The sequence below is a fragment of the Monodelphis domestica genome, chromosome 3, assembly GCF_027887165.1.
Source record: "Monodelphis domestica isolate mMonDom1 chromosome 3, mMonDom1.pri, whole genome shotgun sequence".
In the NCBI taxonomy this organism is placed as follows: domain Eukaryota; kingdom Metazoa; phylum Chordata; class Mammalia; order Didelphimorphia; family Didelphidae; genus Monodelphis; species Monodelphis domestica.
In genome coordinates this window covers 299,577,049-299,589,441 of record NC_077229.1, presented here as the reverse complement: position 1 = coordinate 299,589,441, position 12,393 = coordinate 299,577,049, and the positions used below count along the sequence as shown (strand labels likewise).

Below are 12,393 nucleotides of genomic sequence, written 5' to 3'. Positions count from 1 at the left end.
ACAAACCATTAAACATGAGAAATGACAGGCCTGACAGGGTTTTTGGGTGCCTATGCAATGTTTGTAGTTTGCAATTTCGTAATCTGTTATTTCCCATCATGACCCTTATAAGTGTAGTTATATCATATGAAGTCGGCTAGGCCTACTTATCAGAGCAGTAATGTGCCTACCCTTGATAGTCATGCTGCCCCTTGATAATTTTGCTAGTTGGAATGGTTTCCCAACTGGATCCTCTAGTGTACAGGTTTCATATTGAAAAAATGGCTGGCTGTCAATAAGTGCTTGCTCCTGTCTCCTCTTTTTTTAGGTTTTCACCTGTAGCTGACCTTCACATTGTTTTCATAAGTAGCTATAGAAGCCTGATTAATAATGAGATTTTGAAAGTTTTTTAAATGTGATTTACCCTCAGCAACTTAGAAATTGTTAAATAGGGATGTTGATGCACCAATACAATTAATAAACCATTGCCTAAGGTTTAGAGATTGTTTTTTTTCACAAATTGTAATGGAATAAACATGTATAAGCAAGTTCTCTTTGTGCCATTCCTATTCTATATTCCTATTCTGGTTTTTAATGGATTTTTTTGCTTTTGTGTATAATGGTTTAGCAATATAGATACTCAATAAATTCTTGGTTAGTTGATTGCATTAAACATTTTGTACTTGTATTTTAGAGATGTTTGAGACAGTGTTTGGAGTATTGACTTGAAGACTCCATTTTTGGTAGTTTTGGCTAATAATACATTTTAAAATCTATGATAGAATTCATTATGTTTGACCCTCCAACTGTATACTGGTAGCATGTTTAAGCAATATTTTTTTAAAAGGTAGAATGAAGAAAGCCATGAACTACTTTCTGAGTTTTCAAGGGGGGGGATTATTTAAGGCCTTTGCTTACAAGAGGCCGGAACAACATTTTGAACTTTTGAATCTGACTTTCCAAAAGGGCAAGGAAAACAAAACCTTTTTTCCTGAATCCCTGCTCCATGTATGCAAAAGAGCTGGATAAGGATATTGAGTCCCAACCCCAGCCATTACCAAGTGCAAATCACTTAACCTCTTTGGCCCTCAGTTTCCTCATCTATAAAATGAGATGGCTCTTATGGTTCTTAGAAATCTAGCCATAAAGGTTTAGTTCTCTGATCCTACGAACTTGAAACTGTTTTAAAGTAATGCTTTCTTCTTCAGTCCTTTCAGTAATGTCTGACTCTTCTTGATCCCATTTGGGATTTTCTTGGCTGAGGTACAGGAGTGTTTTGCCATTTCCTTCTCCAGCCCATTTTACCAAAGAGGAAACTGAGGCAAGCAGGATTAAGGGGCTTGCATAGTGTCACAGCTAGTAAACGTCTGAGGCCAAATTCGAACTCATGTCTACCTGGCCCTGGCCCTCTATCCACAATGCCCCTTTGCACACATTTGCTACAGGCATATACTAATACTAAAAACTAGCTTTTATATAGGGCTTTAAGGTTTGAAAACACTTTTTAAATTAACTCATTCTCTCCTTTTAACAACCTTAGAAGCTAGGTGCTATTTCCCTCACTTAACAGATAGGGAAACCCTGGGCAAGTCACTTAAATAAGAGCTAATAAGTGTATGAGGCATGAATTTTAATTTTTAGATTGTAATTTTTTAAAAAAGTTTTTAAGTGAGGAGTAAAAAAGTGTTGCGCATCCCCAATTAGAAGTTTTGTTGGTTTATTGCAACAAAATTACTAATGTGAAAATAAATTGGTGAATAAATATATTAAAAGCTTACTCCATTCTAGGCACTTTACTAAATGCTAAGTAGATTGATAAAAGCAGTCCCTACTTCAAGGAAGTTTGGGCATTTAGCATTGGGGGGGGGGGGGCGGGAATTGGGAGATGGGAGACAATAAGACAAAGGCTTCCTCTAAAGTGGGATTTGAGCTCTGAAGAAAGTTAGGAAAACCAAGCCAAAGGAGTACTTTAGGCATAGGGTACAAATGAAATGCCCAGAGATAGCATATCTGGGAGAGTCAATGTAGATGGATAATAGAATTCATGGAGAGGAGTGGGGAGTAGAGTGTAAGAAGACTTCAAAGGAAAGAATGGTCCATTTTGTGAAAATTTTATAAAAATTATCATTGAGGTAATAGGGAACAATTAAGTGCTAACATTTTACAATAATCACATTTGGCAGCAGAATGAGGGATTGGATTGAGGTGAAGAGACTTGAGACAGGGAGACTGATTCATCTGAAGGCTCTTTTTAGTCCAGCTGTGAAAGTTGGCCTGGGCTAGGGTGATAGCTATATGAGTTGAGAGTATAGGAGACCTTGATTGTTTTTGTTTTCCTATGTGATTTTTTTTTTTTTAGAATATTTTTCCAGGGTTACATGACTTTCCCCTCTTCTCCAGAAACTGACAAGCAATTCCACTGGGTTATACATATATCATTGTTCAAAACCTATTTCCATGTTACTTATATTTGTAGTATAGTGATCTTTTAACATCAAAACCTTAATTATATGGAACTAAGTAATTGATCATGTTTTTCTTCTGCATTTGTTCCCACAGTTCTTTCTCTGGATGTGGATAGTGTTCTTTCTCAAAAGTTCCTCTGGACTGGGGGACCTTGATTCTGTGAAAGTAGAAATAACTGACAGTATTGGGTGAATGAGATGTGCCTTGGAGAATGGTGATGCCCTGGGTAGTAATAGGAAAGTTAAAAAGAGGTATGAGTTTTTTTGGGGGGGGATTCTGTTTTAGATTTGGAGATGTTTTACAAATTCTATTGATTCAGAACTGGAGGTTAGGTGAAAGATGTGATCAAGATATTCTAGATATACTTTTTATAAAAATATATACTTTTGACTTGTACTGAAGGGATTGCAGACTTGAACCATCAGTATTAAAGATTTGCTATGTGGAAGGCAGTTTTAAGATTTTCAGAGTTAAGACTAGCTCCCTGCCATTAAATAGCTTATAGTCTAGTAGAGGAATCAACATAATAAACCTGTTACACTACTAGGAATGATAAGAGAAGCCCCCACTTTGAAGGAACTGACAAGTTTAGTTGGAGAGAAAAGAAATACATAAAGGCTTCAATTAACCAAGAATGGTGTTGTCTAAAATACAAAAGGAGCTCATTATCTATTGGAGGAGACAACAAATATATACAAACAAAATCTGTACAGGATAAATAGGAAGAGAGTAGGCACTAAATTAAGGGGTTGGGAAATACTTTCTGTAAAAGATGGGATTTCAGGTGAGACATAAAAGAAGGCAGGGAAAACCAGTAGATAGTTTGGCCAGAGAAAATGCCTAGCAGGGAGATTAATTGTTTAGTCTTTCCAATCCTGCATTACTCTTTCTGACCTCATTTGAGGTTTTCTTGGCAAAGATACTGGAGTGAGTGGGTCACCATTTCCTCTCCAGCTCATTTTACAGATGAGAAAACTGAGGCAAATAGGGTTATGTGACTTGCTGTGGGTCACACAGCCAGTAAATTCTGAGGTCTGATTTGCACTCTCATGAGTCTTCCTGACTCCAGGTCTGGCATATTAACCATCACTGTGCCACCTACCTTGCCTAGCAAAGAGGTCACTGTAGCTCTATTGACAAATACTTGATAAGGGAGTAAGGTGTGAGAAGACTAGAAATGTAGGAGAGGGCTAGGTTATGAAAAGTTTTGGATTTTTTTATATGTGGGATAGAGGGCCATTTCCTGAAAATTTTGATTAATAACCTCACATGACCAAAATTTGTTTTGACTAGGTTTGTTTCCTTAGGAAAGTATTTTAAGTTGGTTCAGCTCTTATGACACTAAAAGAAGTATGGGATTATAGGATTTATGATCTAAGAAGAATGCAAGATCAAAGTATGTAAATTATTTTTCTGTCACTGTGATATAATTTTGCCTTTAAGAAACCTTATTAGAATCCTAATCATTGGGGGCAACTGGAGAGCCAGACTTCCTAAGCTGGAAGTCCTGAGTTCAAATATGGTCTCAGACAATTCCTAGCTATGAGATCCTGGGCAAGTTGCTTAACCCCAATTGCCTAGCCCTTATCTCTCTTCTGCCTTGGATCCCATATGTATGAATTCTAAGTCAGAAGGTTAGGTTAAAAAAAGAAAGAATCCTAATGATCAGGTTTTCTGTTGAGGCCTGAAACTAATACTTGAGCAAAGTAATAAAACCTTCATAGTTTTTGTGATGTGGTAAAAATATACATATTTGGCAGCAATTGCCTAACCATAAATTCAGAAAGGAGATTCTCATGTATAAAGAATGCTAACCTAAAGATTTTACATTTGGTCCTAGAGGCAATAGGAAACCACTGGAGTTTAATGAGTAGAGTGGTGCCCTGATTGGACCTGCTCTCTAGGAAAATCAGTTTAGTGGCTTGACTAGAGTACGGATTAAAGTGAGAAGAAACATGAGGGAGGCAGATAACACCTGCAAACATTTGAAACAGAATGTGAGGTAATGACGGCTTGCACTAGTGATAGCACAGTGTCAGGAGAATATGATGCTACAGGCATTGGCAACAACTTGGATATAGGAGGTGGGGTGAGAGATGGTGAAGATTTGAGCCTCACACTGATTCTAAGGGATGGGGAGGATGTTGCCTTTTACAGCTATAGGGAAGGCAGGAGAGGGAAAGAGTTTTTTTTTTGGGGGGGGGGTGGGAATGATCAGTTTTGGATATGTGGAGTTTAATATATCTACTGAATATCCAGTTTCAGATATCTGAAAGGTAGTTGGAGATGGGATAGTGGAAGTCAGGGCAGGGCCTTGAGTTATGATATAAGGGGTGAACAGAATTTTTATTGAGAAGGTTTGGAAGGACATTGTGGATGAAGGGAATACAATTTTTAAAGCCTCATAAGGCTCCTGTGGGCAAAACAGTGCAAGTGAGATAAAGGCAAATTTAAAATATCTGTCATTTAGGAGGCATATTTACAGATTAGTAAGTAATCTAGCCTACTTAGAGCATCAAGTATGTATTGTTGGAAAGGTAGATTGGGGTCCTGTTGCAAGAAGGCCTTGAATATTTGGTTGAGCTCTTATATTTCATCCATTGTTCACTCTGAATCTTTCTGTATTAGGAAGTGAGTAGTATGTTACATACATATGCCAAAATTTCAGTTATTCCCCTGTTGATGGGTACCTTCCTATTCCTTTCTACATTTGTTTGCATTTTTTCCCCCTTAATTTTCCTTTGGTGATCAGGAAATCATTATGCTCTGGACTCTTCCCTTCCACTGTCTTTGCTCTAAAATCCCTTTCTCTCTACCCCCCCCCCCCCTTCCCTGCTGATACCGATGTATTTCTGTATTAAATCTTCATTAGAAAAAACCAAAAACTTAATTTTCTTAGTAACAACTCTTAAGACAGAAGGGCCAAGGGCAAGGCAGTTAAGTGACTTGCCCAGAGTCACACAGTGTTTGAGGCCACATTTTATTCCAGGTCCTCCTGACTCCAAGGCTAAGGCTCTATCAATTGTGCTCTATCAACTGTGCTACCTAGTTATCCCAAATGCTTTGCTTTTTTGTCTGTGTTTGCTTGTGTCTGCTCTTTTATTTGGTTCAAAGTATAGTGTGGTCCATCAGATGCTTCCTCTGACTCTTCTCTACAAGTATATTCTTTATGTCAGCCCTGAATGACTCTTCTTAAGAATGATACTAGAGTTTGCCATTTTCTTGCAAACCGTTCAAGTGACTTGACAAGTCAAGGGTGGATTTGAATTCAGGTCTTCTTGACTCCAGGCCCAACAACACTCTATCCACTGAACAACCTAGCTGTCTCCAAGGCAGACAGAGGTTATATGATTTACCCAGTCCTGTCAGTCATGTCAGACTTGCCTAGCTAGTAAGTGTCTAACACTGTATTTGAACTCAGTTCTGTCTGGTTCCTGGTCCAGAACTCTGACCCTTATGTTCCTTGACCATTCCTTGTTTTGAAGATATATTGCATGTATCTTCATGACAAACTCTTCTGTTTTTCTTATTTTATTTCTACAATGCCTGTTGAAGACACTACACAGAGAAGGATTGCAGGGTCTGGGATCATTTAAATAGTTTCTGACAGTTCATTAGTCAGCAAAACACATTTCTAATTGGTGGGTATCCAATAAGGAAGTAGACTAATATTTTCTAGCTCCACTGCAATTACTTCAATAGTGATGATGGTGGGGAGTCATGAGCAATGCCTGGCCATCTGATTTAAAAAAACACCAAAAACTTATCTTCCATCTTGGAAGGTTCCAAGATAGTGTGATGTAAGGACAAGGCAATTGGGGTTAGCTAGATGTGAACACAAGACTCCAGGCCTGGTTCTCTATTCTTTGAGCCACCAGCTGCCCTTGGTCATAAGATTCTATTAGCCATCATTGATCTAGATGGAAAGATCCATCTGGTTCTGGTTCCTCTGAACCAAATGCTGTACACTTCAGTGGGGAGCCCAAGGACACAAGTGTCCTCTGCCCTGGAATATATCTGGCTCAATCAGTTCTTGTTGACAGAAACAGCAGAATTCAATTTCTCAAACCCAGTTATCCCAGTTTTAGAAGGTTCTCTGGGGCAAGGAATGCAAGGACATTTCTAGGATTGTCTGGATTAAGGAGTTGGGGAAGGTTTGGACACAAAAGTCAGTGTTACCGATTAACATTAAAAATACTTTTCCTCACTATGAAAGGGACATTTGTTTTTACTCCTCATAGAATGTCAACCCCTTGGTTATCATACAGTTCCTTCCAAAATGCACAAATAAATTTCCCTTTGTGAGTTCCTCAGTAATCTTCTGAGTTTCTTACTCAGACTGATCTTTTCATCAAGAATACCTGAAATTCCACTGTTGCCTTAAAGGTTTATTTTCCACTTTACCCCTCATGTAGGATTATAAATTTTGCATTTATTTTAGATTGTGAGTTTTCCCCCTTTCCATAATTTGGGATATTCCAAGATTACCTTTCCTTTCTAATAGAAGTAACCAGGTCTTCTGTGGTACTGATTGTGGATCTTTGGTACCAGAACTCTTTCTGGTTGCTTATAATTTTTTTCCATTGACATGGAAATTCAATGGTCGTGAGATTTCTGATATTCTATTTTTGCCCCAAATACAAAAGTGTTTTTTGAAAAATTTATTTAGTTAATTAATTTAGAATATTTTCATGGTTACATGATTCATGTTCTTTCCCTCCCCTCCTATATGCTGACTTCCACTGGGTTTTACATGTGTCATTGACCAAGACCTATTTCCATATTATTTTTTAAGAGAAAGGAGTAGAGGAAGAATTTAAAATTCAGATTTTATGCTAAATATGTGATTTCTAAAGTAATGTGGTTGCAGATTTAAAAATATTACAGCTTAAGTCCAAATGACTTTTAGCAGCTTTATTTACAGAGGTGGAAATAGTGAAAGTGGAAAAATGTAAATAAAGAGACAGTACTACCTAGCTACCAATACCCTGAATTTAATCCTAATATCTCCAGCCCCAAATGCAAATTCTAAGGGAAATCTTACTAGAATCTTACCAGAAAAAACAAGTCCTAATTAGGAAGCTGATATTCGAAGAGCCAGGGGGAGAGAGAAATGAGAGAAAAGAGGAAGAGAGAGTGAGAGAATAGTGCTTTTGATTCTTTTTCATTTTTTGGCTCCTTCAGTCATCATGGAAAAATTGGCATCTGGATTCCTTTAAGAATTTAGAATAATTGTTTTGACACCACTTTAGATTTCTTCTTTTGAGTTCTTAATTAGTATAGCCTTTCTTGATTTCCTCATCTTAAGTGTCATGTCCATTTTCTGTTTTTATAAAAATTGGGCAATGTGATAATAATAGGATTGAATGTGGTTCTGCTCTTATTAGTGTTGGTGAAAATCACTATTTCTTAAATATATATTATGCATAGAAATGCATTATCGAATCCATTTATTAATTCTCTACTATGTGAATAGCACTGCTAGTTTTAAAAAAGTGAAAAATAGTTCTTTCCCCTAAAGTAGTTTTTACTGAGGGATAGGGGAGAGGATGTTGTATGTAAATTTGTATATATGAATTAATTTGGGGAAGCAGGAGAGAGGGTTAACATGTAGTGGGTTTAGGAGGTAACTTGTGAACTGAACATTGAAGGGGGAGGGAGTTAATTCTAAAATTGGGATGAGAAAGTAGTTCATTCTAGCTAGTTTAATATGGGGTAGATATGAAAGATAACCTGTGCAGTGATCTGAAGGGTATGGTGCTTAAAACCCTTTGGGGAAGCTATCTTTGCTATCACTTCTCTCTTCTCCATAATTTGCTGATTTCATCATTCAGTTGAAACTGCTCTCTCAAGTTATCAATTATCTTTCAATTGCCATATCTATTGGACTTTTCCTAATTCTCTTTCTGCAACCTCTGGACTTTCCCCCTTGACAATTGCTAATTTCCCCCAAATCTTGTGTCAGATTTACAAATTCCTATTGTATCTTATGAATGTTAACTCATTTTCTTAAAGAAATGATTGCTTTCTTTTACACATGGTATTGGTTCCTGTTACATTAGAAATCTTTCACTCTTTCATCTATATTAAGGTCAGCATTGTAGGGATTAAATTTATGGTTGAACTTAATATAAGAGAATGTGGTCACCAATTAAAAAAATTAATACAGCTAAGTTAAAATGACTTTTAGCAGCTTTATTTACAAAAAAGAGGGAAAGAGTGAAAATGTGAAAGGAGGTAGAGAAAGAAAGAAGTCTATCCTATCACCCTAAATGTTGTTCTGGTCTTCCGACTCAGCAGGGCTCATTAGCTTGAAGGCTTGGTGTTGAAATAAGCAAAGATTTCACCTATGCTGGCCTCCTGCCAGGAAAGGAGGGTCAGCTTTTTTCACTCAGGCAATCTATAATCCAAAGGGAGAAGGTTCAGGAGTAGTCTTACCAGTAGTAGTCCCAAGAGTCAGAATCCCAGTCCAAGCTGAAGCTCCTCCTAGGAAAATCCAAAGGAAAAAGTGTGTTTGGACAGGAAATTAAGAGTTTCTATAACCCTTTTCCTATGTTACTTCCTGTCCCTTTTTTATGGGAATCAATTGCAGTTTTTATTTTTAATTCTTTATTTTAATTTTTAAAATTTACTTTAAAAAATTTCCATGGTTACACAGTTCTCCTTCCCCCCTCCCATAGCCAATGCTCAATTCTACTGGCTTTTACATGTGTCAATGATCAAGACCTATTTCCACATTATTGATATTTGCACCAGGGTGATCATTTGGAGTCTACATCCTCAATGACATCCCCATTGACTCATGTGATTAGGCAGTTGTTTTTCTCCCACAGTTCTTTCTCTGAATATGGATAGCATTCCTTCTCATAAGTCCCTCAGAATTGTCCTAGATCATTTAATTGCAGTTTTTAAAATTTACTTACCACTGCCCAGGGGGAAGACATAAAACATATCCTTTTGCCAGAATTGTAAAAGGTAAATTCCAAGAAAGAGGCCAATTTGTTTGTCATTTTATTTCTTTAGAAATAGTAGTGTTGCTTATTTGAACTTTGAATTGAATAAATTATAGTAAGGGCAAAAAAATCGGTCCAAGTAAAAGCCAGTACATACAGACCTGTCATGTAGCAAGAATGTATAGCTTTGATACTACAGTGGTACTCAGAAAATGTTTAAAACATTTTTTCACACCCTCTGCCTAGTAGCCCAATGATAGCACAGAGGGGGGTAAGGTGGGTGATTCACAAGCAGTAGAGCTGGAGGGGAGCAGAGTGCTCAGGCCACTCCTCTCCACCTCTCTACACTGCCAGTGCCATTCAGCTGAAGAGATCAACCAAAGCTCAGATTTAGACTCTAGCCTAAGTACTGTGGGGAATGAAATGACCAAACCAAGAAAAACTTTGATACCATGAGGAAATACTTTGATTTGAGAGAAACCCAGGCTAAACCTGTAGGATAGTGACCACAAGTTCAGGTAAAATCTGGTAAAAATAATGCTCTGGCTTATATAAAGCTAAAGAGAAAAGAATGGAAAGGAAAATTGTTATCTCAAAACAAACAAAGCCTTACCCAAGAACTGAATGACCCCAAAATAAGAATGAACCACACAGAAAGGATCTACTTGAAAGCCATGGACAAATAAGAAATCATGAAAGAAAGTTACCCAGAAATATTAGAACAATAGAGCAATTCCTGAACATATCCTAAAACCCCAACAATTAGGAACTTAAAAATAGCCAAATATAGAACTTTCATGTTGAGAAGATTAAAATTGATCCTGAATCATTTTTTTTTATTAATTGTTATCCTTAACTGCTTTTGTCCTATAATTACTTGGGTCTCTGTCTTCAGAGTTTGGCTGACCTGTAATAGGTTTAGAAATTCAGTTGTCTTGCTTATCACTGTTGTATTCGCGTCTTCAGGAATTCAGCTTAAACCTTGGGATAAATGAACACAAGAGTTGGTCTTGTGTATCTTCTATCCTATGGTATCTTCTATCTTAACTATGTCTACTTTGGTGTCTAAAAGGGCTGTGCTGGTGTCTTGGTTTTGTACTGTAATATTGTATGGAGCACTTCAGGAGGAGAGGATCTAGTCTTTGCTAGCCTCTCATTACAAGGAATCAACCATATTGCTGTTTGCTCCTCAACCCCCTCATTACCATTCTGTTCTTGGTTCTATACTCCCCAAAATCTATAAAATGGGAGCTGTCCTTTTGTTTGGAAAACCAATGACCCATTTATTGACAACTATGTGTCACTTTTTTTTTTTTAAACCCTTACCTTCCGTCTTGGAGTCAATACTGTGTATTGGCTCCAAGGCAGAAGAGTGGTAAGGGCTAGGCAATGGGGGTCAAGTGACTTGCCCAGGGTCACACAGCTAGGAAGTGGCTGAGGCCGGATTTGAACCTAGGACCTCCCATCTCTAGGCCTGGTTCTCAATCCACTGAGCTACCCAGCTGCCCCCAACTCTATTATCTCTTAAGACTCAGAAAAAGCTAAAATAACAGCCTCAGGATGACTTTTGCAGTGTTTTAATGGTTTTAGGAGACAAATGGGGGAGGAGAGAATAAATTGTTGAAGGAAGAGTTCAGAAATCAATAATAATATGGGGTCATACAATGAAGAATATAAAATCATTAAGGGAAAGGGAGATGTTCCTTGGAATTCAAACCAAGGAGAGCTAGCAGTGGGTTCCTCCACCCCCCCGCCCCCCACCCCACCAACATTTTACAACACAACTGTGTGTGAATGGCATGAATTCATACATTAGAATGTATTAAAAGGAAAAATCCAATCTGTTTATCAAAAAGGAAACATTTGCATAAAGATAAAATTATAGACTGGAGCAAAATCTAAATTAAACTTTCAAGTGAATTAAAGTAGAAATAACAATCATTATTTCAAATAAAGCAACAACAAATAGAAATAAAAAGATAAGCAAAGAAATGTATATGCTTAAAGATACCACAGATAAAGAATCAGCATAAATACTTCTATAATAGCATAGTGTCATAATACAATATTAGCATTAATATTGTATAGTATCCTAATGTAATACATTATTAAATGCAAGTTAATTTATAGAAGACAGGGAGACCTTAGTTCAAATACCATAGATACTCAACAGCTATGGTCCCCTGGATTTAACCTCAGCCCTAGGTTCCTCAACTGATAATGGATATAATATTAACACTTGTGTCACAAAGTTGTTAAGAACCAAGAGATAATATTTGTCAAGTGTTCTGCAAAATAATGAGCAAAATAATCTGATTTTCCAAAAAGAAGGAAATAAAGGAAATTATCAGAAATTATATGAATATGTATAAATATATTAATGTCTATATAAAATATAAAATGGGGATAATTACACCTACCTCCCAGGGTTGTTGTGAAGCTCAAATGATAATATTTATAATGTGATACATCTAGGCTCTATGTAAATGCTATCTATTGTTTTTGTTATTAGTGATGTGATCAGACCAGATAACTTTGGCAGTTGAGTGATGGATGGATGGATGGACTGGAGTGGGGAGAGACTTGTGGCAGGGAGATCAACTAGCAAGCTTTTCTAGGAGTCCCAAGTGTGAGGTGATGATCTAAAGCAGGGGTCCCCAAACTATGGCCCATGGGCCACATGCCCCTGAGGCCATTTATCCGGTCCCCACCGCACTTCCGGAAGGTCCCTGTACTTTGGTCAGTGAGACAAGCACTGTATGTGGTGGCGCCTCAAAGTGCTGAGCTCACATGTACTGGGTACTACAGTACTACTTCCAGTGACATGATACTTTGCATGGCACCTTGTTTTGAGAGTAACTAAACAAGAATGAGAATCCACACAAAGGATTATGTGGCTGCACAATGGAAGACATGGGGAGCATCTATCTGGGGAAGGGGATTCTGCACTGTGTATACTGCTGCCCTGTATAGTAGTGGCAATGATGTGCAAGGT

At 37.5% G+C, this 12,393-nt stretch overlaps 1 protein-coding gene across 5 annotated transcripts in view; it reads left to right on the top strand.

Annotated features, from left to right (window-relative positions):
• Positions 1 to 12,393, top strand: part of RB1CC1 (RB1 inducible coiled-coil 1) — an 87,632-nt gene that overhangs the window by 7,242 nt on the left and 67,997 nt on the right. For 2 of the 5 annotated variants that reach the window (XM_056823910.1, XM_056823912.1), the window contains exon 2: positions 2,539 to 2,696. The exons of the other annotated variants lie outside the window; for them this stretch is intronic. The gene's annotated coding sequence lies outside the window, so the exon portion shown is untranslated. The remainder of the gene's footprint in view (positions 1 to 2,538; positions 2,697 to 12,393) is intronic. 5 annotated transcript variants of the gene reach the window in all.